Below are 25,913 nucleotides of genomic sequence, written 5' to 3'. Positions count from 1 at the left end.
GGGGCCAGAGGCTTGGATATAAGACAATTAGCACAACAGGGGAAAAGAAGGGCTTCCGGAATTAGAGATGAATAAGAAATATTTGTAAAGTGCACTTTAAGTTATTGGTTTGATCACAGCAAATGTTTGTCACTTATTTCTCATGGCTGCAAATGTGCTGTATTGGTTGCCTGGTTCTGCTTTCTTCTGTAATTAGTTTCACCACTGAGTGGTAGGACTGGTACAAACCACACTTGTTTTCCTCTACTTCATCTTTAAAAGACTACTTTGTTTGTTTCAAAAATAGGGAAAACAGCAAGTTGTTAGTTGTTGCAAAGATGGACTGCTCCCTCCTAGTCTGCTGGCTTTCTCTCCATGCACAGCTTTAATTAGACGTGGGGATTTAAGCCCTTACATTCAGAAGCATGTAACAGACAGACTAATAATTAAGAGGATATATTTAGCTGGTTTTAAAAACCCACTCTACTTCTAAGAGTAAATCTTGACGATTAAAAGTGCTGAAGGGTTTCCAGGCTCCTCACAATATCGTGAGCTTTAAATTTGCTCATCTTATTGACAAAGAAAAATATTCCAATCACAGAACATAAACAGACTGTCAAGTCTTGAATATTAAGAGGTTTTAGCCATCTTGTGTTACTCTGTTAGAAAGACAAAGTGCATTTTCATTGATTAAGGTCACACCATCTGAGCTTCTGGAAGTTCTTTAGGATTTATCTTATAAAGATGAAGAATTAATGATAATATCATAATCTTGGCTAGTGTTAGGGAATGAAATAAGAGCATACTTGAAAACTAACAGAGGTGAGACATTCTTCTTCATAACAAAGCCCCGTTTAAGCCTCAGGTGGGATATCATATCTAGGTTTGGACACTACACTCCATGAAAAATGTAGATCAACAGAAACAAGGTAGGTTAAAAAACTGAAAACATGACTCTGAAAAAAATTTGGGCTTGCTTGGTCCAGAGAAGAGCAGATTGGTGTGTGATTCAGCGATCTTCAGATGTGCAACAAGCAGCTGCAGAGCAGAACAGGCAGTCTGTTCTCCATAGCAGACAGAAAAGGAAGTGATGGGCTTAAAGTTTAGCGAGGGAAATGTCATTAAGGCATTAGGAAAAACTTCCTGACGTAAAGGTAGTTAAGGACTGGGTTAGATTGCCTGGGTTAACTGTGGAGGGTCCTTGAAGGATTTCCATTGCAAGCTAAAGCAATATCTGTTCAAAATTGTTGAAACTGCTGTCCTTGCTGACATGAAAAGCTCTTGATGTGGTTTTAAGTATTAAAAGACTGAATTAAGGTCTCCCTGAGCCTTTTCTTGTCCAGACTGAAAAACCCCACCCCTCTCAGACTTTTCTTACAGAAGGGGTGATCCATCCCTTGATCATTTTTTGGGCCTTCTCTGGACCAGCTCCAACAGGTCCAAATCTTTGCTGTGCTGAGGATGCAGTGCCCCATGTAGGATCTCACAAGTGCAGAGCAGAAGGGCAGAATCACCTCCCTACACCTGCCCATGCTGCTCTGGATGATGCCCAGGATATGGTTGGCTTCCTGGGCTGTGAGTACACACTCTTGTCTATGTCCAGCTTTTCATCCAGCAGTACCTCACAGTCACTCTCTGCAGGGCTCTTTTCAATCCCTCCATCCCCAACTCCTGTACTGATACAGGAGATGCCCTGTCCCAGTGCAGCACCTTGCCCTTGGTCTGGTTCAACCTGATGAGATTCCCATGGAATTCTCAAGCTTGTCCAGCTCCCTCTGGATGGCATCCTGTCCTTCAGGAGTGCCAACAGCACCACTCAGCTTTGTGTCATCTGCAAACTTGCTGAGAGTGTCCTTAATCCCATGTCTATGTCTGTTGAAGGTGTTAGGTGGTACTGGCCCCAGTATGGACCCCATACTGAGGTCACTGGTCTGCATGTGTACATTGAGCTGCTGACCATGACTCTCTGAATGTGAGCATCTGACCAATTCCTTGTCCACCAGTCCATCCATCAAGTCCACAGCTCAAGATGTTGGTATTGTGTGGGACAATGTCAAAGGCTTTACAGGTAAATAACATCTGTAACTCTTCCCTTGTCCACTGATCCATCACAGAAGGCCACTGGGTTGGTGGGGCTTGCCCTTGGTGAAGCTGTGTTGCCAGTCTTGGATCACCCACAGTTATTTGTGTGCCTTAGCACAGCTTTGGGAAGGATCTGTTCCATGATCTTCCCAGGCCCAGGGGTGAGGTGTCAGGTCAGAGTTCCCTGAGTCTTCCTTTCTACCTTTTTTTAAGGTGAGCACAATATTTCCCCCTTCCCAGTCACCAAGGACTTCACCTGACTGCTGTGACTTTTCAAATATCATGGAGAGTGTCTTGGTAACTACATCAGCCAGTTCCTTCAGGACTTTGGGATTCATCCCATCAGATCCCATGGGCTTTTGTGTGTTCATATTCCTCAGGTGGCCTTGAACCTGATCTTCTCTTGCAGTGGGAGGGACTTTTCTCCCTGAGGCCCTGCCTTGAGGCCCATTCCCTTGAAAGGTGTGGGAAGACAGGTTGCCAGTGTATCTGTTTATCTATCATAATGAAAATATAAATGAGAATGAAAATATTTTTATCTTTAAAGGTTGCCATGGGATACTATTGACTATTGAAAACCTTAAAAGTATTTTTTTTCCTGAAAATCAAAGTACCCCAAGAACCAAAACGTTTCATTTGGAGTTATGCCAAAGCAAGCCAAAAGTTGTGCTTTGGCAACTCATTGAAGAGTGCCTGCTCACATGGGGGCTTATAAAAGTTACAGCTTTGTCTCAGGCCATGCCATGGTCTCTGTTCTTTGGCCTTTTCCCAGTGCCTTTCCTCAATGGGAAGCTACAAAGCCTCCAGGAGGGTACAGTGCAGCCTGGTTTATGGACACCTTTGTGGATCTGAGGAGCTCACACCGCAATTCCCATGGGCACAGCAGTGGCTTGAGGTGGGCTATTTTTGTTTCCAACTTCTGAGATATTTCACCTTGAAATGTCAGAATATGTTGAATGTTGCTCTTTCCAGCCAAAAAAAACCCCCACCTCTTTTTATTGTTTTTTAGGGGATTTTTTGAGAGTTTCTATTTCTGACAAAAAGCAACATTTTGCATTGAGAAGAGTAATTTTTCATATTAGAAAACACAGGAAAACAGAACATCCCACAGGAAATTAGGCTTTCAATGAAAATAAGCAAACAACCACCCCTCTCTTGCCCCTTTGCTGACTCTCAGTCCGACCAGACACAGGGAATTCCTAAAATAAAAACTCTTTTTATGGTGCCCACCACAGAATGAAGTTCTAGGATGTAGCTGTGAGCTGCAACAGCATTCACTCCTCCACAGAACCACCCTGGGGAGACAAGTTCCTAAATGGAGTGTGAGCAGTGGTAATGGGAATGACCTGTGGTTCATGATCCCAGTTACTGTGGGGGAGGACAGGGCAAAGCTCTTTCCTGAGTGACTGCTCCCATGCAAGCCTCTGTAAGAGGGAGGTCTCTGTGAAGGTCCCTTGGTCAGGGTGTTATCAGATCCTCCTACACCGTTCTGTCAGGTGAGTTGGGTCCATCTCCTTCAGGGGACACCTTCCTTGTGGTAATTCTGCTCCTCTGGTCTGTTAGGAGCCCAAGGCCAGGCTTCCTAAAGGAGTTTTGCTCCTTGGGCTTCATTCATGACTACATTTTTTTTTTTCACCAGTTAATTTTAGCATCTTAATTTTTACACCAGTTAATTTTAGTCTCTTTGCCTTCCCTGAGACTTTGACCTATCCTTTCCCCCTTGTTCAAATGACCCCAAAGTGCTTTGAAGCTCTGGCTTAAAGGGCTTCCTTCCCTGCACTGCTAGTAGTCCAGAATAACTACACCACAGGACACCCTGGCACCCCCTCACCCTGCATTTTCTTCCATATCAAGAAAAAACAAAATAGCTCAGAGCTGTGCAAGAAAAGTCTTCCCCTGTTGATGTTTTAAGCCCAGCTGGAGATGAAATACCACACAGCTTTTGCTCAACCTCCTGCCTCTCCTTTCCCCCACCCTGCTGAAATGGAGGGGAGAATTGAAGTAAAACATGTATGTTGAGCAGTTTAACAACTGAAAATAAAGTAAAATAAAATAACAATGGTGAATGATAATAATAAGGGAAAAAACAAGTGACATACAGTACAGTTGCTCATCACTCACTGGCCAGTGTCAGATCCCCCTTCCTGAACCCAGATTGGCTCTGTCAGGGTAAATCCTCCCAGTTTATAAACTGGGCACTATGTTCTGGGGTCTGGAATATCCTTCTGGTCAGTTCAGCTCACCTGTCTCACCCAGGTTCCCTCTCAGTTTCTTTTGGGAACCTCCTCACTGGCAGAGCGTGGGACAGGAAAAAAGAAAAGAGTCCTTGCCTTGAGATAAACTCGACTTAGCAAAAAACCAAAACATCAGTGTGTTATCAGCACCATTCTCATTCTGACTCCAAAACACAGCACTGTAACCACTACTGTCAAGAAATTATCTCTGCTCTAGCTGAAATCAGCATCCTAGCATTTCTTCTGGCTGTTTCCCAGCCCTTTACAGGTGTCACGTTGGACCTCTGTGCAGGGCTGGAGTAGCAGCTCCTGAATTTTCATTGCAATAAAGCCTTGTGATATTAATGCAGCTACTGGAGCAGAACTGAGGCCTTTAAACTGCACTTTCCTTTGAATAGGGACAGGTAATTAACAGGGTCTGCTATTTGATTACTCGTAAATTTAAAGCTGTATGGAAACCAGCTGTCTGTGCCCACAGTAGTTCCACTAGGAAGAAAAATGGTGTTAGAATAAAATCCCTGCTGAACTGGCACCCTGTTCCAGAGCTCTGGAGTGACCTGTGTCCCAGCCCTGTTCCTTCCAGAGACCTGGTGTGGGGCATTCTGGGGATCTGGCAAAACTTTCTTCTCTCCTGGCTGTAACATTAGTGATTTTGTGTCACCCCTCTGACAGTTCTTGAGGCAACAGGCATATCCATGGTTAACTGTGATGAGCCAAACCTTCACCCATCCAAACAAGTTGCAGCTTAGTGACAAATGCCAGCTCCAGGCTGAGCCTCATGCCCTGTGTTTGGGTTTAACCAGCCCTGTGTTTTTTGGCACACGTAGGCTATGCCTGGCCCTGTGAGGGCAGCTTGAAAAATCAGCACACACCAGGCTGCTCTTTAGCAATGTCCTGGGCTTGGGAGGCGAGGCCAGGCAGCCCAGCCTGCTGGGAATTTCAGTGGGGAGCCACTTGGGTGTGACTCGGTCTGTTGTTCTGGGTTGTCGTTCTGGGGAAAATCTGTCATGTCAGAACATGCAGGGTGGCGACATCCTTGTCATTCCTTGGGAAAAATAAAGAGAAATTCAAGTCAAAAGCTTTAACTGAGCTTCATACTACTGTGCTGTATACTGGTACATCTTAAGCACTCCAGTAAAGAATGAATTAAACCAAATAAATGACAAAATAAAGACAGTTGCATGTTAAATACAAGGAGGAACATTTTCCCAGCTGTGTGCCTCGATCAGACACGGAGCCTGTAGATATCCCCATGCTGAATCCAGTTGTGCATGAGTGTCCTTCTCCTGTCTCTCCAGTCCCTTGTCCTCTCTCTACTCCTAGCCCTGATATTAGCATTGTGCTCTGACACCAGAATGCTGAAAGAAAAGGGGAAAAGAATACAGGAAATTTGTCTCCTTGTACATTGAAAAGCACTGTATTCAAGTTCTGGCTGTCAGCATTTCTAGGAATGGCTCCTTTTCAGAAAAGGGAATCAGGATCCTGCAGTGCCCCTGGATGTGACCCTGTGCCTGCTGCTCCTGTACAACATAGGCAGATTTCCAGACCAGAAGCTGGGAGCTGCTTGGGCAAAGAGTTTTTGACTGGTCCAAGTGACACACATTCCTTCCGTTCCTGTGATTCTTGTCACTCAAACCAGGAACCCTTTTCACCAGAAGTGGAATCCTTTGCCTGCTACAGCTGATCTTAACTGCTGCTGAGCTCAAACTTCCATGACTGGAAATCAGCTGCTCTCCATCCTTCTCACAGCATTTTAACTGCATGTGGGATATTAATTACAGGTTGTCTTTTTCAGACCTATCCTTCTGCATTACTTGTTGCTTGCTTTAGGAGCTGAAAAAATGCCACAAGAGACAATGGCTGTACAGTGGCTTTTAGCCTCTCAGGAAAATCCCAGAGCTGACATCATCTGCAATTATGGTGCACAGCACTCTGACATAAGGTGGTGAATTATTCATGATTTGGCAGCCACCATGACTAGAGAGTGTGCTTTAAGTAACCTCAGAATTGCAAGTCTGGTTTGTCACCACAGTCATATTAGGCCAGTGGCCTATCACTAAAAACAGTATTTGGGTGACAGTAGTAGAACCTTGGTGTTGGTGTATGTGGGATAAATAATTTCATCTTTATTCCATCTGAGTTTCTTGGCTAATATAGGCAGGAGGATTAAAATACTTCCTGGATAAGGCCATGTGGCTTCTGCCCCAAAGACTTTGCATTTTAAACCAAAAGAATGCTGAGTGCATTGTTGAACACACAATTGCAGCAGATTTGGTTGGCTAGTGCAGGGCAAAAAGGGAGTGAATTAACAACCTTGGACAGACAAATTTCCCATCTTGTTTGAACAACCTTGTGATCACTTCTCTCCTGGCCAAAGATGAGGGACAGAAACTCGGGCCCCTTGGACTGAGAGGAGAAACAACAACAGAAACAGGTGGGGACTGCAATTAAGACTTGCAAGCTTTTAAGATTTAAAGAACTTAGGTCAGCAATGAAAATATACATAATTCCAGCTATGGTTATATTAAGGACAACCCTCTCCCTCCATATTGATATCAGAGTCCTAGCATGGAAAGTTAAAGCTGCTATAAGCAACCAGGGTGACTCTTGTAGGTGCTTCTGCATCATTACACAGAGAATTCAGGTAAGACTGAGGCCACCATGGGGGACAGAAGAGCAGGAAATACTCTTTATCACCAGTGTTTTGCCCCTGTGGAGACTGGGGACAAGCAGAAGGTGACATCCTGGCTGGTTGTCAGGACAGCAGAATGGCTGGAGAAGGAACCCAGCACTGCAGCCTGCTGTATCTCCTGTAGGTTTTCTTTTCTTCCAGGAGAGAGACACCACCAGTTTGTCTCACTTCAGCACATCACTGCTGAGGGCCAGAAACCACTCTTCAATCCTAAAAGGCAATTCCTGATGTCTGATAAAATGCATTTTCTTATTGCTCTTTGTCCTGATACTTACACAACTTTGCCATATACCACTGTTATCATCACTCTAATAAGAACACATTAATTAATGCAGGAACCCTGGGGAAAAGCAGCCATGCTCTTGTTTCCTTTGTGAGAAATATATCTTGTTACTCCCAGAAAGCCCTTTGCATCAACTACTCTATTGATTACTCTGTTCATTGAAGACTTTTTTTCACTCATAATCAGTCATGTTACCTAGATGTAAAGTAGAGGCTGGAATAAATTTTTCAGTGAATGTTGAAAACTGCAAATGACCATATACTCACAGATTTTCCCAGCCACTGGGGGCTATTATGTTCTTTACCTTGACCTCTTGTAAAGCTGAGGGCAGAGAATATGATCAAATAACTTATTTATATGGCTTTAGAGGAAACATATTCTTTTAAAATTGCATTTTAACTAGTTATTTCTCAAGGAATGTGTGTATGTTAGATTGCTTTTATGTTGTATTGAAAATATAGTTTCTTCCCATTCTCATTTAAAATTTCAGTGTCTGCATTTCCTGGAGATCCATGGAGCTGGCTGTGCTGGTACCTGTTAATGCCAGAGACCCCAGCAGCTTTCTGCAGAGCTGATGCAATGGCCTGTGCTCAGGCATCTGTTTGGAGTATACCCAACTTCTCCTCATGAAGGGGACAGGAAGAGAAATTGCATGGACAAGAATTAAATGTCCTTTTCTGTGCTGAATACTGAAAAAAGGGTGTGTTGCCCACTTGGAAATTATTTCTTCCTGATGGTGGATGAAGTGTGGTAGTTGCCCAAGAAAAAAAAAATTATTTGATTTTTTGGAGGTAATGTAGAGTCCTATTTCTAATCCAAGAGGAGATAATGGAGGAGGATCTGTTAGAGTTTATGCAGGATATCACCCTGCATTGCTGAACTGCAACAACAGCTGGAGTCTGCTTGGACACTGCTGTGTTCATGACCAAAAACTTCTCTTTGAACTGGAAAGTCCTCTTCAAACCTATGATGTGCTAGTTAATTGCAATAATAGTGCATGACTGAGGGCAATGGGGGGACCCTTGGAGAAAAAGGTGAGTACTTGGGAAAGGGGACTTGGCAGATTTTCCTTAATGAGTCCTGTCTCTTTTGGGCAAAATATCTCCCACAGAAAATAAATTGAAAGAAGGTAAAAGTGACTGATTTTAGAAGCTGGAGGTGTAAAATCTGACAAGGTGTGGTTTAAAGTGCTGTTTGGCACATTAAAATGATTGTTGCAGCTATACTTGGAATGTGGTGCACAGGCTGGCTTCAAAGGAAAATGGTGCTATAGTTAATATCTTCTGAGATGCTAAGGAGTGTCCATCAAAGGATAGATAGTGGCCTCAGAGAATGAAAGTTACATATATTAAATTACATCTGGGTAACAACTTGAATGCAAAATGTCTTAATGAAGGATAAATAAAGGCCAAACACTAATGCCCCTTACTATTAAACAAGATGCACCAGCTGAAAATAGAGCCCTTTGCAGGCAGGCCCTTTGAATTTCTGCACCTTTGAAGAAAAGGCTCTACAGAGACTGGTAAGTGCACTGGCACTTAGCAGCTGTCCAGGAGAACCAAAACACTGCAGCACTACTAGCTGCAGTCTGCCAAATCCAAATCCTTCTGCAAAACAAAATCCCAATAAAACACTAAATTGCAGGAAGTCAATAATTGTATCCAATTAGGCAGGATAAGTGAGCTGGTGCCAATCTGATCTCTCACATTTGAGTACGGTAGACACAAGTGCAGTGGGATGCTGGTGACAATTTTTCCTCCAGCAATATGTGATGAACGTAATTCTTGTAAGTGTGACATTTCCATGGAAGTGGTAGTCCCTTGCCCTGCAATTCAAAAGAAGTGCTTTTGAATATTTCTCTTTTTTTGGCATCTACACACACCTGAGTCGGTATGATTGCTCAAAGGTGGGAGACTTGGATATGAAGCAAGCAGATTCCTCTCCTCCTGCTGGAGCCATAAATCAGCAATAGCATGTTCCTGGCCTGAAGCCTGTGTCCTGCCCCCACCTTCTGCACCAGAGGAGCTGGGAATGTCACATCCACAGATCCTGTGCCAGAGCAATTCTCCAGAATCTTGTCACCCCTTTGACTTTCTCATCCAAGCATGCTGCCAGAAGATGGCCACGGAAAGAGACCTGTTCTCTGCAGTTCACAGCCTGTCCTGGAGAGCAGAAACATGTTCAGTGCTGAGCACTGCAGAAGGGCAGCACATACTCTGAGCTTGCTGGTGAGCTCATGCAAGCAGAGCCAGTAGTGATTGCACATATATGGGTTATTTTGCCTTAAAAAAGTCCTTCAACCAAAAGGCCACCCAGAATTCTAAAAAAAGCAGAAGACCAAATTTGATGTTTAAGCCTGTAAAAGTTCCTGCCAGATTTAGAGCTAATCAGTGCCAGGGAGTGGCACTCTTGGAGGAAGAGCCAGAGCCTGCAGCAAAAATCTGTTTGAGGAAGCTGTAGTGATGCCTATCACACTTAAAAAATCTGATTTATGGAAGAGAGTCGCAAGCTTTGTGGAAGGGAATTGTGAGACAGGGCAGCATGGAGAAGATGTGGGGATCTAACAATACTCAGCAGTGCTTCTTAAGAGACAGAAATAACAACATGTATCAGCAGCAGGTAATCAGCAAATTGCCCAATTTGTAAGGCCCCCATCACCTTTTTCCATTTGCCCCTTTATACTTTGGAGGCCTGGTGTGTCTGAAAGCCAGCACACAGCCAGCCCAGCTTCCCTTCTGACCAACACTGGAGTGAGTTTCAATGAGAACTGGAGTGGTGCTGGTGGCAGAAATGTGTGCTGCCAGAGTGACATTGACTCCTGAGCCTTGCTCATGGTAAGAGGGGTGCCTGCTTCAGCTTACATTTCTGAATATTTTAAACCTGACATTCATACCCTGTGTTTTACTACCTGCAGGTTTGGCATACTTAATGTACTTTTTAAAAAGCACACCACTGCACAGAAACCTCTGCCACAAGTGTTGTGTATTAACCATTATATATGACAGAAAAATGTGTATCCAACTAAAGCCTCTGTTACATATACACACATGTGCCAGCAACACCTTTAAAGTTCTCAGCATTTGGTTTCGGTGCTTAAAATTCAATGATGCTCATGCTTCAAAAACTGGAAGGATAACAAGAAGACATGAGGTGCCTCAGGGCAATGAAAGTTACTTCTTAAAGGTATTTGTGACACATGATTTAAAATAGGATGCTTAGCTTTTATGACTCCAAATCATTTCTGTTTGCCACAGATATACAGGAACATAGTGAATCTATTCCTAGTCTGGTTACTTCTCCTTCACTTCCAAGAAATCAAATTTTTGTTTTAAAAAATGTACATGTAATTAAAGGACATGTAATTCAGCAGAAAGTCTTTAAAATGCATAACTGATTATCTACTTCCTGTAATTGCTGGTTTGTATATTGAAACTTAGATTAAGTTGGCAGACAATAAAAGATTATTTTTTAATTAGATATACTCATCCCTATCATTTGGGAATAGGGGATATTTTCCACCACTGCTATTCTTCCTATCCGAGAACACGCACTAATCTCTTGCTTGCTATCAATGTCATTTTTTTCCTAAATGAGAAATAAACAGAAGCTGTCTCTCTTGCAGAAACAGCACAGCTAGGCTGTGTTTTCAGTTTGATAGGATGGTGGTAGCAGGACAATTTATATGTATAATATGACAAACAGCAAGAAAATGTACCCTGCCCAGTTCAAAGATCTGAGATTCACTTACAATCCCCAAGAAATATTTATATTCATTCTTGATTAGAAATCCTGCTTTTGCATCAGAGGATTGTCAGCACAAAATTATCACCCCCAAACTATTCTATTATAGGGTCCCAAACAAAATTTTTTTTCTTTTCCTTGTGACAAATGAAGCAATTGTTAGTTGTGTTAAAAGATAGCTCATGTAACCTCTTGCCCTGCAAGCTACATCTAACATGACAACAACATCTCTAGAGACCTTTCTTTGCTTGATAATGGGCTCTCAATTTATGAATCTTTTCTCATGTGGACACAACATTCCAAAGCCATCAGTAGGGTCCCCACAGCTCTCCCACTCAACCTGCCCTGCTCCAGCTGCATTGCTCTCATGTGGTGACCAGAGCAGTTGATTTCATGGCACTGATGGGTGGGTTTGGGTTTATTTTTGGTCGTCCTTTTCATGTAATTCAGCCGCCAGAGAAGGAGGTGGCGGAAGCAGTGGCCACCCTTCCAAAACCTTCTGAAGAAGCTGCCATGAGCCCATGTGTGCAGGCACAGCCAGTCCTGGGCTCACATTTCTATGTAGAAAAAGATGTTTTGTGATTTGGGTCATGTGGCAAAGCTGTCTGTCTGACTGAACTACATCAGATTTGGCTTTTTTGAGTAACCTTCTTTGCACATCTGCTTCCTCTTCCAGACTGTGCCTTGTCACAGCACTGCCTGTGCAACTCCTGTTCATGCCATCCCTGATAGCTTTCCCTCTTGACTACTGTAAATCTCCTTCTTTTGTATTTTTTTTCCCTGCAGGCCTCTCTCTCTAAACAAAAAGGATGTGATTCTTCTCTCACTCCCACTGGCTTTAACCTGCTGTAGTTTTCCATGCCATTATTCATGGTTTAAACGAGGCTAAGTGAGAGAAGAATGGTGCACAGGGATTTTCATTATGCCAAAGCCATGCTATTCTCTGCACGCAGGCTATGGTATTATATATCCCTGTCCCCTTACCACTTTCAAAGGCTTCCTTTTCTCCTGATCAAGTTCAATAGAGTGCTGAAGACTTCCAGAGGTTGTTTTTTGAGCTTGCCTGACCCTGCTCTTCTGATCTCATATCCACTCCCACACACATTTACTTAGATTTTTCTAATCTGGCTATCTCCTGTGGCTGCCCAGCTCTGAGCATCTGGGTGTTTGTGGTTATTTATGCTTGCCATTTGTCTGATGAGTCAAACCTGTGAGTCATTTTCCCTCTCAGACTCACCTTTGCAGCTTCTCTCACCCTCCCAGCTGCCGAGCAGGCGCCGCTGCCACCCTCCCTTTCCACCTCCTCAGGGCTGCACTGTGATGCCTCACTGCACAGCTCTGCTTGGGCTGACCTGACTCTTCTTTCTCTTTATGATTTCACAAGGCCTGGTGGCTCTTCTTTCTTGCATCAAATGTCCAGAGACCCCTCATGTGGCTGGTGTGTGTACACACAGCCACTGGGACAGGATGCTCTTCCCTCCATGTCTTGCTCCGACTGAGCTGCCACACTGCCCTGTCAGACATTGCACAACAGACTCCTTGCTCTAGCACCCTCCATCCTGCTGATTTCCACCTCTTCTCTGCCCCAAAGGTGTCTGAGGAGAGTTCTGAAGGCTCATGTCCCCTGGGCACAGCAGGATCCTGGGGTGTCTCTAACTGCAGGTCCAGGGTGTGATTTAGCTGCTTGGTGGCACCACACAGGTTTTCCCAGTCAGGTGTGCACCCAGGCACCTTTCTGTGATTAAATAGTGCTAATAAAGCAAGCTTTGTCAAAGTTGGTGTTTTTCAGGCTGCATTTTAATGACATTGACTCAGGATTTATGTTCCTGTAATAGGATCCTCACATGTGCAGGCATAGGCTGCTCCTTCCTTTCCTTCAGTAATTGCTCTGCTGCCCTTTATGTGGAGAAGAGAAAGTGAGAGGTGGAGAGCAGCTGAGTAACCTCTAGCTGCTGCTGTGTCTTCAGGAGGCCTTTCAGGCTGGCAGGTGTAACCTTTGGAGAAGACATATGCTATCATCACTCTTCCTCTCCACCCAGGGAGCTACAGCTGAGGTGATATGTGATCAGATGATTCAGAGAAGAGCCCCAGGGCAGGACTGCCTGACATATCCAGGTGTTAAGTACACTCTCATCTCTATATAGCTTCCTTTCTAGCAGGGAGCAAACAGTATCATGTGGGTGCCCCGCTGCCCAGAGCAGCTATTTTCATGTGCAAACATAACCCTTGAGAGGTTTGTGCATCTTCCCAAAGCTGGAGCAGATTCGGTGCAACTTTTTTCCTTTGCAATAGGTCCAGCAATGTCTTTTATCTCAATACGACAAAAGCATTTGAGATTACCTAGGCAAAAAGGAAGAAAATACTTATATTTCTGTATGTCACAGCATCACTGCCAGAAATTATCTTAGAGGTCTTTCAGTATCCCACAAGATTTGATCACAGTGACTTGGAGTGACAGCAGAGAAGCTGAACCTTCTTCTGAGCTTCACCAGTTTTTTAAAGGCTGACTGGTCAGCAGGTACCATCCTTTGATCATACATCCCTCACCCAGCACCTGTTTTGCAAAAACTTTGTGAGACAGCTGTGGAAAGTGGAGTTTTTATGGAGTTTGACCATAGGGAAACTGTGTCATATCTTCTATATCTCCTTATGCAGAGATCAGTCCAGGGAAATGTGAGGCAGTCACCCCAATTGTCTTTGATGGGAGTGAGTATGGCTGGGAAGAACAAGGTTGTATTCCTGAAATCTCAAGGCACTGCTCTGGAGCTGCCAAGTTTTCTCACAAAGTCAGCTTATGCCAAGTCCCATCCAGCATTTCTGGCTCTTAAGGCTGAGGTTCATTGTGCTAACTGTTTGATTAGAGGGTTCAGACCCATTCTGGGGGGTGGAGAGGTCATGGTTTCCTTCCAGTGGGATACTTTAGCTGGTGTTCTGCACACTACAGAGCAGGCAGCACTGTAAGATCCTTCATACCCAGTGAAAATGAGTTTTTTGAGCTGTTGTACACTGAGAACATACACTTTCTTCCCCGACAGTATTTTAAGGTACTCATTACTGATGTCCAGGATTTCAGAGACTGTTCAAGCAGAGTTAAAATTTCAGATGCATTTTCTGCACGTGCCCAGATTTGCTCTGGAGCACGTGTGATGTGTCCAGCATTTCCAGGGGCCTTTGGTCTGTATACTGGACAGATGGTGTGTATATGCACAATAAATGCCATGTGTTTCTGAGCACAGACCATCTGCAAAACGTGGGCAGAGCATGACTGATGCTTCCTGAAAACCTGGGACAGAAATATGGCAACTCTGTGGCTGAGGCTCTGCAGTGTGACCGAGACCAGGATTTTTCAAAGGGCTTTGGCCTTTCTGCTGCTGCTGATTTCAGCAAATCTTTCAGAGCATATGCTGAGCAGGGCTTGGACTCCACGAGTGGGTCATTTGGTGGGACAGATGTTGCACATGCTGGATCGTGCAGCAAGGAAGGGCAAAGAAATGCTTCACTGGGAGGCTGTTTGAAAGCTGTGGTGCAGCGTGGAAGGCTGCAGAGTGCAGCTGAGGTCAGGAAGATATTTTAACATTAATTCAGTATGATGAAAGGGCTGTGTGGCTCTTTTAATGGAGTTCTACAGATAAAAAAAAGCACCTACTCGTATTGAAAGCTGTTTTATTTATTCACTTATTAATCACCCTTGAAATTACACTTTATTGTAAAAGTATCACTATTTTCTTCTCCAATGGATACTTGATTAATGTCTTATAAGCATATATGCCCTGGCAAATGACGGTGATGTGTTTCCCAGCTGATAGCTAAATAATTCTCTAAATGAGTTATTGTCTCAGTACCTCTGGTAGACTATACTGCCCACTTGATGAGCCCTCCCCAAGCAGAACCAAATTTACTTTATTTTGCACTAATTTAGAATGGTGTAAACATAAACATTCAGCAGTGAGAAATTTCCCAAAAGCTTTTCTGTTGAGTTTTCCCAGATGGTACGACTCGCATTTTAAACTCTCCCAAATGAAAAGGTCATCCCATTTATTCCAAGCCTTACTTGAGACTTTCCTACAGCCAATATTTATATAGGAGAACACTCTCATTAGCCCAGTACTGCTGCCTCTCAAGAGTATTTTGTAGATTTTTCAAATTTGCAGCTCTCCCATATTAAGGAAGGAAGAGAAGATAGCTTTTGGGGCAGACAGCCTTTTCTCAGAGGAGCAAAGCACAAATTTTGGGAATGAAAATTGCCATCACCCCACTGTGGCCTTCACTGTCTCTGGAGTTTCTGGCTCCTGGGGATAATTCAACAGCACATCACAAGAAGTTAATTTTAACCTCTTGTATTGGCTCACCTCATTACTCTCGTTTTCCATTCCCTTTCCTTTTCTCTCCCCTTTCTCCAAACCCTCCCCTGTACCAGCTCTCTGTTTGGATGTGCTGGGCCGCTGTGGTCTGCAACACAAAGAAGATGGAGATTCTTCTGAAGGCACTACACTTTTTGAGCTTAGCTTTTCTCTCAGATGTGGTCCTTGCCATACTTTGAGATTGTTAGCCATCCTACTGTTGTTTAGCACTATTATCTTTGCTGAAAAATCAGTGTGTATAAAGTAACCATCTAAGTTTGCAGCTGGAACCATCAAGTCTTTCAGCTGCTGCCTGTCTGCTCCACTCCTTTTCACAGTGTTTATTTTATTCATAGGGCTGGACAGCCCATTTCTATTTACTTCTGTATCCTTTGCAACGTCTCGCTCAGTTTGAGTTTTGGCATTTCAGCTTCAAGCTTCTTGGCCTCTAAAGTACTGTTCTCTTTGCCGATTGTCTTTTTTCCATTCTTTGCTGGCCCTTCAATGATTGGTATTACACTTTGTTGAGGTAGTTCACCCATTCACTTACATTAACACTAATTTTTACAGGCTTTATTTTTCCCTGGCTTGGGACATGTACTGGAGGTAGTTTCCATACTTTTCACTGAAAGGAATCACAGGCCTTTCCCACATTCATGCTTTTCGGCTTTTTAGTCCAGCTGAGTTCACTAATTAGTCCCTTAATTTCTCAAATTTCGCCCATTCAAAATGTAGAACCTTAATTACAGACCTACTTTTGTTTACCCTTCATTTAATTTAAGCTGAATCAACTTGTGATCTCTCAGTCAAAGGTTATTTTCTTTGATCATTTCTTCTGTAATGCTCTTTCTATTTACCAAAATGAAGCCTAAAATAGCATCAGCGGTTCAGCGCTCTTTGGTGAATTAATTTGTTGGCAATTACATCTAAGACTGTCTGGGCCATGCTGCCAGTAGTAGCTTCTGTGTCTGTGAAAATGTATTTATTTTCCTCAAATCTCATTCCTGAATGACATGGTGCATCACCTGTGATATTGATAAAGAAGTAAATAAAATGCTAAACAATCTAGAGAGGAACAGAGGACACAACAGGGAGCATTTTTATGTCACTCTGTCATTCTTTAATGCTGTATGCATTTCTGGTACATCCCATCTCATAAAAGATATAGAATACATGGAAAAGGTTCAGAGATGGGCAGCAAGAATGTAATATGGAAGAGCTTCTGTCTGAGGAACAACTGACTGAGATAAGAGGCTTCAAGCTGGAGATAATTGGAGATATCAATCCTGACAGCTGGGATGCCATAAAATAGTAAATAATCAGGGATTGGTCACTGTACTCCCCTAGATAAAGGAATATAAGAGGTATGAGGAACACCTAGCAGATGGTTAGTTCAAAGGAGGAAGGAAAAAATGGTTCTTATTATCGTGTGCCGTTCTGTGAAACTTCTTGCCACAGGTTGCTGTGCCTGTTTTATAGGGCTCAAAACAAACAAAAAAGCAAACCAGCCCTAGGCAGATTAATGGTGAAAAAAAAAATCTAATTGAGAATTTTGCCAGTACCTCTGACTCAGAAAGCCTGTGTAGGCAAGGTGTTTATCCTGAGGAGGTATCACGACAGACTTTCTGTCTAATATTCCACCCTGGACATCTGTCTCTGACCATTTTTTGGATGGACTTCTAATGTGTAGGAATGCTTCTGTAACCCCACATACAGCGATAAGCAAAGGACTTTAGCACACTGAGATTTTAACAACTCCAAAATGATTCCCACTTCATGAGTAGGGATAGCATAGGAAGACTATAGGGTGGAGAGGAGGCACTTGAACAGGTTGCCCAGAGCCATGGATCCCAAATCCTTGGAAGTGTTCAAGAACAGTTTGGTTTGGGCTCTGAGCAATCTGGTCTAGCAGGGAGGTGGGACTAGATGGTCTTTGAGGTCCCTTTACACCAAAATCATTCTATTATTATTAGCAATTTATTTATGATCTTCCTCTCTCTGGAACAGGCCTGGGGTATGCTCAGTTCTGTGTGGCATGTTCTTGCCATTTTTGCTTAATTTCCAGTCACCTTTTGAGTTGGAAATTATTTCAGTGCTTTCTCCATGCCCTAGTAGGCAGCGTGTCACCGAGCGAAATGCCAGGGAAGCACGGAATTCTGCTCCAGGTCTTCTAAGGAATAAAGGCAGGTGAGGCCAAAAAATTAAGAAAATATGATTGACTAATAATTATGACCAAATTAATGGCCTCATGCATTACATACCTGTGCCACAGTGTTCTCAGGTGTCAGAAATTCTGTGAGTCCACTGAGACCACTCTGCTACCAGCACTTATCCTGCTCTGTCTTACCTCTCTGTTTGCAGAAAATGCTGCCAAAGCTGAGTTCATATCATGCAAACCTTTAACAGCTGCCTGATATTCCTTTAATCTTTTACATATGCTACATTCAGCCTCCTTCCAGTAAAAAGCACATGTTTTTTAAATGCTGCAGCCTCCTATAGGAGGTCTAAGTATTGACTTATGACCTGCAAACCAAAGGTAACCAGGAGTGTGCAGTTCTTGTACGAACTTTGGAGTTGCTGAGACAATGGGATTGTGTTCAAAGAACTGGGATCCTCCACCCTGCTTTTGGTAACTGGCTCTTGCTTACACAAAGACATAGATCTGTCTTGGCACATGTGGGGAGAATAGTCTGTCTTTTCTGGATTGTTTCCTTCTCCAACTTTTGTCTTGTCTGTTAAGGTCATTAGTTCCTCAGGCAAACTCTCTGCACTGTTTGTTCAGAGCTTAGAACAAAGAGATCATAGCCAGGCCCCCAGACACCACCGTAACGCTGCTATGAATGATCCTTTTTCAAACTGCACAGATCATACCAGGGAACTCCCACTTGGATGTTTCCAGACTGGTCATATGCACATCATTCTGAAGATTGATTTTTTGTGGTTGCTTTGAAAATCAACAGTTTACTAGGGGTTCAATATGAACAGAAAAATAAAGAAGCAGTGTTCTTACCATGTCTCTCATGAGATAATCCTCCTCGGATATTTTCCAAGCTTTCTTCTTCCTGAGGATATTTTTAGAGTTTTTGTCCCTAAAAATCTTTGATCATCGTGCCTACATTAGTCTACTTTTGGAGCATCTTAAATTGAAGCTCATCAAAAGTTGCTAATTTTTTAAAATTCACAGATGCATTTAAAAATTCTTTTGAATATCTTCCTACTCCTTCACCTCCCAGAGTTCTTATTTTTCATTAACACATTCTTTTTAAAAACCTTTTAATCTTCTTCACCTTCACTGTATGTCAGTCTGTGGATGATTGACTTAGCGTGTCCTCAAAGCTAGGGCTGGAATCCTTCCTGTTTTCTTCAGCACTTCCAACTATCTTCCTGGCACTGTCCTACCCTTGTTCTGACATGGTATAGGTATTGGCATAGGTATTTTATCCTTTCATTTGTACTTGCAACTTCAGGAAGCATTCCCTCAATTTTTTTTCTGTTAGAAGGACACCAGAAACTTGCTGTCTTCATGTAGCCTCCCAGTTCTTCTCTCATTTAGTGGCTTCTGAGCCTGGTTAGTAGAGTGACTCACCAAAATATTTTGCATCTCGCTATATTGGTTGAAGGAGCCCTTTTGCATCAGCATGAATTTATATATAAATATGTATGTGCCATCCTGCTAACTTAGGGTTCTATTTACCTGCTCATGTGTCTGTCTATCAAGCACTGTTCTCCATGGAAATTACATCAATGTCTCTTCGTTACTTTGAAGTGATTTCTAGACAGCCACTTATCAAAGAATATTAACATTGATGGCATATCTATTTCCCTATTCCTGCAATTAAAAATTCTATCCACTGAAACAGTTTTTATGGGCCCATGACTGAAGAAAGAAAATGAGGAAATTCTGCCTGGGAATGCAGTAATACTTTGTGTAGCAGAGGGCAGTAGGACCAAATACAACAAACGTGGTATTCCAAGAAGCACACAGGGAGAGAGGAATTGAGCTCCACTGAATTCAGCTAGCTATTAACCTCAGTGAGGCAAAGAGTCCTCCCCCTACTTCTCCCTTGCACAACTCTCACATAAGCAGAGATTCTGAGAGCTGGTCCTGACAAAAGGTACTCTGTAAGGTGTGGTAGTCTTAAATACAAGGGTTTTTTTCCTTCTCTTCCCCTTTTCTTTGATGTATTACTGCTTTATACACTCTGAAGTTTAGGAACTATCAGGATTTCTGGACCTGATGCTTTTACTTTGTCAATCAGGATATTATGGGGCACTGTAAGACAGGCTGATTTCAGCAGACCTGTTATTTGACAAGGGCTATTTACTCTCTCTGGTTTGGGGCACCTAATATAAACAGCTGAATAAGGCATCAAGCCCACTGTTCAGTCACAGGACTTAATCTGGCCTGTTTCACATGAAAGCTCATCCAAATATCATTCTTGAACTATTTTGGAAAATTATGGGATGCACCTCCTGGAAAATTACATGGGGACCTAGTTTGCATGGGGCAAATAGTACAGTATTTTTCCTTTCTCATGATTCCCAGAATAGGCAGGCACTAAATCAAGCTCTGCACAGCAGGGCTCACTGCTGCAGCTGGTAGCAGTGTGACTGTCACTGTGCTCTCACCACAGCAATCCTTTCATATGATACATGAGATGTTCCTGGCCAGCATTCAAAGGGCGAAGGGGAGAAGGATGACAGTACAGTCCCTGGCTTTTGTGCATTTTGTTTATTGGAATATCCTTTTAACCATTCAGCAGTGTACACTGCTGGGTTAGGCAAAAGTCATTAACATTGTCCTTGGTAAGAGGATCAAGTAATAGTGCCATATGCTCCTATGCAGTGACATGCAATCACTGTCTAGAGGAATTTCAAAACTGAAAACCAGATTAGACTCATTTGTGCTTATTTTGCTTTACTCTAAGAGTATACACAATAACTTCACCAGTGAAGTATCACTGAAGTATCTTCTGTGCAAAGCAAAGATGTAGAAGAACCAGCAAAGCAGTTTTCCCCTGAAATAACTATTTTACTGTAGCCTGAATTTGTTTTAAAGTAAAGTCTACTTGTCACCTTTTTCATGGAGTCATGGTTCTGTGCCACCACTCCTTGCTCTGGAGAGCTGCTTATCATGGCTTCATCTCTGAGAGCTGAGATGTTCCCTAAAGACCACTGCCAGGCTGGGTCCTCACAGCCATTTGAAGAGGTGCAGAGCTCCCTGGATAGCTATAAAGCCTTTTCAGCTCTGTGAAGTCATAAAAAAAAATTAAACAATGGGCAAATTGGTAACATCGAACCTGGTCTTTGCAAGGCACTCTTTGCAAGAGTTCTTTGCAAGACACTCAGATCTGTGTTGGCTCCCACCTTAATCCACCCCTGCTGACATGCATCAAGAATAAATCAGCACAGAGCCTGGCCCCTGTACTGTGTAAACATTAACTAATTAATCCTCCTTACAGCCTTCAGAGGCTGCAAAGGAGTTATTATTATACTTCTCTTCATAGACTGTGTAACTGCAGCAGTGTGGATAAAAGATTAAAGGACACAGGCATAATGATTGCTCAACTTGGGTGCAGAAGAACTCTTGGACCTCTCCTGAGCACTTCTCACTTTTCATAATTTTTAGCAGTCCCAACTGAATAATAAACAGGTGGGGCTGTATAATCTATTTCAAAACAAGCTTCAGGGCCTTATCCTTATCTGTGTTACGCCTACAAATCCACAGAAATTCTGTTTGCTCCTTGGAGGGGTTTACAGCAACGCTGAAAATCAGAATCTGGCCTGCCATATTAATACAAAATGTGAGGAAAAAATACCCAACAACAAACAAAGGGCAAAGCTGAATATAGGTTTGTTACAAGCAAATGGATAAGTTTGTTTTTTTTCTACATTAATGCTGTCCAGCACTCCCCTGTGTATTCTCAAGGAAATGACTTCGTTATATCAGTGAAGTATATTGGAAATGAAATCAGTGGCAACACCAAATGTGCCCAGACATGACAAGACTTTTAAATAACAACAGAAGAATTCTATCTCCTTTCCTGTTTGTTCCATGTTAACTTAAGGAGATTGGTGCTGACTTTCTGGAATGGGTGCAGCAAGCTGTAAATGATGTATGAAAATGAAATGAAAAGTCTCTGCCCAGGACACTGTGCGCAGCAATCACTGCTGAGGCACGTTAATAGCTCTTTGCTCCTGTACACCCTGACACAAGACAGAGCCAGAGAAGCCAGCAAAGCAGAAATTGGAACAACTACCCAAAAATATCCTGGACAGGACCTCTGCTGATTCTTCACTCAACCTCATTTTGGGTGGTAGTGTCCTTTAACAGGGTTGAAAGGAGAGAGACCCAAATGTTTATAACCCTTCCTGTGCGAGCCAGGTGGTTTGCTCACAGGTAAGGAACAAGTCAGACCATGATGCCAACCTCTCAGGTCCTGTTTTTTCCTGCCTCTCTTTCACAACTTTGTTTACTGTCCTCCTGTGTTGCACCATCAGGCCCCTGGGGCTGTGCATTTGAAAGAGACTGGCATCAAATGGGCAGAATGAAGCTGCTGTGCCCACGAGTGTGGGTGCAGTTGACACCTGGTGGTTGTGTCAGCAGGGCTGGGCAGTTCTGTGACCCAGTTACTGGAAGGCTTCCTGGTAGTTCCACTGCAGTGCAACATCACAAACAGTGATTATTAATACCGTTAAAAATTCACGCAAGCCCAGGTTCTGCAAAGGCTCTGCCATGTGAACAGTCTCTGTGGAGATAAAGAGGGCACTGCAGCAAGAGTAACAAGCTGATATCTGGGTACTGATGCACTGGTTAGAAGTTGCTCTTCAGAGCTTTGGGCTTGACCTGCTCTGTGTCCTCAGGTGATGGACTGACCAGATGTTTCAGCAAACATCCCTCATCTGGCATCCCCTTTTGGACATTTGCAATGTAGGTCTCTGCACCGCTCCCTTTTTGCATAAGTAACTGGTGCAAGTGCAAACTAAATCCAGCAGAAATTACAAAATAATACAAATTAAGCAAGATGCCATTTGTGTGGTACTCCTTCACAGCTCAAAAGCAGAGGGAGATGGGATTTAATTTAGGCCAGTCCTCTGCTGCATTTCAGATAAAGGATTTTTAATCTAGTTGTAGGTTGATAAAAATACCCCTCTCTGATCCTGCAGGCAACTTTTTCTGCCAATTTTCTTTGCACAGAGGAAGAGAGGGGAAGAAATAATTGAAAGAACACTGCCGCATAGAAAATGACACTGACGGAGTAATGCACTTTGGAACTGCGTGCTCTGCCAATTCCTTGTTTTCTACTCTTTTTTTCCTTCCTTTTTTGTCAGAAATTTAAAGCTATTGGTATTCATCAGCATGATTAGATGGTGTTTTTTTTTTGGTTTTTTTTTTCCCTGAGCACTAGCCAGGTAGAAGTCTCTTAAATACAAAATTATTTGATTCCTCTATTCTGGAGTGTTATTTCAACTTTCAGAGTACAAGTTGTTCCCTTCCACCTCAAGCAGAAATTTTCAGGGTTAATTTATTCATCTAATTGCTGGATGCACATGTGGTATTGCAGTCCACAGTGATTTTATGGACTTAGGGCTATGGTAATGACTTAATAAACATGCATGTGTACATGATTTGAAGGCAATGTATTCTCTTGAATGTAACATTTCAGAAAACACGGCATGAAAAATAAAAGGGTAGCCAGAGGCATATCTCAATGGAGGCGTGAAATGCTGAGCTTTTAGTATTTTTTCCAAATTAAAGACTCTGTTTAGAAAAGGTACTACCTGTCCAGCTTTCTGACAATTCATGGGCATTTGAATGATCAAAAAACCCTCACAATTCAACACTTTTTTTTTTTTTTTGGCCTTATTTGCCTCAATGCTCTTTTGAGCCCTGGTCTAGGGACTTGAATTTAGTGTGCAAGTATCCACAGAAAAGCAAAGTTCAGCTGAGTGGGGAAAAGGAACAGGACAAATTTGATGGACAGCTTTCAGGAAGGGCATGTTAGAAAATCTCTGCTGTGGTCTATGAAAGGGTGAGGGAGGCCAAGAGGGAGGGACAAATTTCAGGAGCTGTTGATTGAGGGGCTGGTTAATTATGCCACGCCAGCTTAAACAAAACCCAACACAAATGCACCTCTGTTAAGTGTATGAATTTACTCTGGTGGAGTGTTGAAAGGAGGAAAGGTTGGGCTCTGTAAATGTTGGCTAATTTATTATGCTTGAAATTTAAAACTATTTTTGATTGTCCCATTGTCAGTTATTAAACCTGATTATCTGGATGCAAATTCCCACGTGGGAATGAGCCCAGCATGTGCCTGGGGTGCTCACCCTCTGCATGGCTCTTTCTTTTCTCCTCCCCTACTCACTGCCCAAACCAGGGCACCAGCCAGGATGGGGCTTTGACTGACCCCATAAGGCAGCTCATTTGCTCTTCTCCAGTCTAACAGAGCCATGATATGTGCTGGCAGTGCTGCATGAAGTGCAAAGCTTTTATTTTATTTTTTTTTTTTTTTTTTCTGATGAGGCGAATTTCCACTGGCAAGCAAGCATCTTCTTGACTGGTCCCTTAATAAATGTCTGGTGAAAAGGCTGGTTCTCTAATAACTGAGGGGAAGGAGCTGCATACAATGAGAGTTGTTTGTGTACTCAGTTATATTGGGTGGGAGGACTTTTGTTCTTTAAACTTTGCTTTCCCAAATATATACTCTTTTGCTTCATATATCTAGTGGAATGGTTTATAATGACATCCAGATCATTAGAACTTGAGACCAGGTGCCAAGTGGTTGACCAACAGCAGATGTAAAAGTCTTTGAATCTTGGAAAGGTCTGGATAAGTGTTTTAGCCATTGCCTAGGCCTGATACCTGCAATACTTCAGGATTTTTTGTCCTAGAACTGGACAGGTCACAAAGTTTCCAAATGTTTTAGCTCAATTTTGAACAGCATTTGGCTCACTTTTTAGTATAGCTCTGGTCTGGATGCCAGAGGCTCAGCTGCACTTAGCATCTCTGCTTCCTTTAAGCTGTGACCACAAAATGTCTCACTGGCAACACTTAGCTGCCACTTGAGATGGAAAAGCCCTCCTTGAACACTCACAGTGAATTAAGCTCCTGCCACAATGGCTATTTCTGACCTTGACCAGATGAGTCCCCTGGGGATACCTGTAAGCATTTCAGCATGCTGTGGATTTGGATGCCATCTCAGCCTGCTCTGGCTCAGGATGCAGCTCTGGGACCTGAATAGTTTGGTGTCTGAAGGCAGATGTAAGGAAGGCCCGGAACCTTCAGACAAACCTGTGATTGATGGGAAGGAGCATCCTTCACCCCACTGTCCTTGACTTTTTAATATCTATTTGTCCATCCAACCCTGCCCCTGAAAATCCTCTTTCTACTGAAACTGATTTTCAGGTTTTGTGGAGGTAAATGGTGATGAATTGTTCTGCTTGAGCCACAGCATTTCTCCTCCAAAAAAGTCACACTATATGGAGAAAGATCTGGTGAAGGACATGACTCTGTGTCTTGCCCTGCTGTGACTGAGGCACAGTTGAGGTTTTCTCTTGCTGCTTCCCTGCTCCCAAGAAGCCAAGTTTAACTCATCTTTCTATTAAAGGAAGGAGCTAATGTTGAAAAATGAGCCCCGGTCTTTTGAAGCCTGTGGTGGTTACAGCTGCCTTGGTGAGAGCTACATCTCCCTCCCCTGTGCTTGATGCAAAAGCAACAAGGGAGTTACTATGGATTTCAGTTGGGTTTATTTAGTCTGGAAGAAGATGCGATGAAATGGTCTCTCAGTTTCACATTTGCTGTCCTGGATACTTAAAAGCAGAACTGTGTGTGCATCTGTCCATCCCTACAACTGCTGTAGGTCCTCGCTCATGGTGCTTAGTGCCTACTCAACCATAACAGCCAATAACACCCAAAAGGGCCATGAGTTCTCTCTGCCCTTGGTGTCCAGAAATGTGCCTCCATTCTGGCTGTAGTTCTTGTGCTCCCTGATGCTTCCTACACCCACTATTTTTCATTTTGCCACTGCTAGTTGTCTAACAAGGTGCCATTTGTCACAACTGCTTTACTGAAGCAGGGGAGAGGTTGGGCTGGGGGTTGAGGTATGCACAGCTTCACAAGTTACTGCCACAGCACCAGATCCCACCAGCAAGGAGCTGAAGGTGACTGCAGGCACATCCTAGAGAGTGCCATTCATTACTCCCACGTACAAGCAAGACAAAGCTGCTCCTCTTTGCCCTCTTGGGAGGTGCTATTTAAAGGAGGAACAGGCAGGTCTCTCTTCAAAGAGCATACAAGCTAACCAAACTAAGCAAGGGTGGGAGAAAATAAATATTATCCTGACTACTGAGATCAAAAGCAAGGCTTGGAGGTGCCAAATGATTTGCCTGAGTTGGTATGAGCAGTCTGGAAAAGAGATGGGAAGTGAACCCAGAGCTCTTGCCTAGCAAACAGGGTCCTCTGAAATACCATGTGGTCAAGAAAATGGCAGTTTCACCAAAATCCAGTAGTTGTGTGTGAACTGTGACACCTTAAAACAAGGGACATAATTAAAACAAAAAAA

Source organism: Taeniopygia guttata, chromosome 5, assembly GCF_048771995.1.
Source record: "Taeniopygia guttata chromosome 5, bTaeGut7.mat, whole genome shotgun sequence".
In the NCBI taxonomy this organism is placed as follows: Eukaryota; Metazoa; Chordata; class Aves; order Passeriformes; family Estrildidae; genus Taeniopygia; species Taeniopygia guttata.
The sequence above is the reverse complement of the archived record's forward strand: the minus strand, read 5'-3'. Positions refer to the sequence as shown.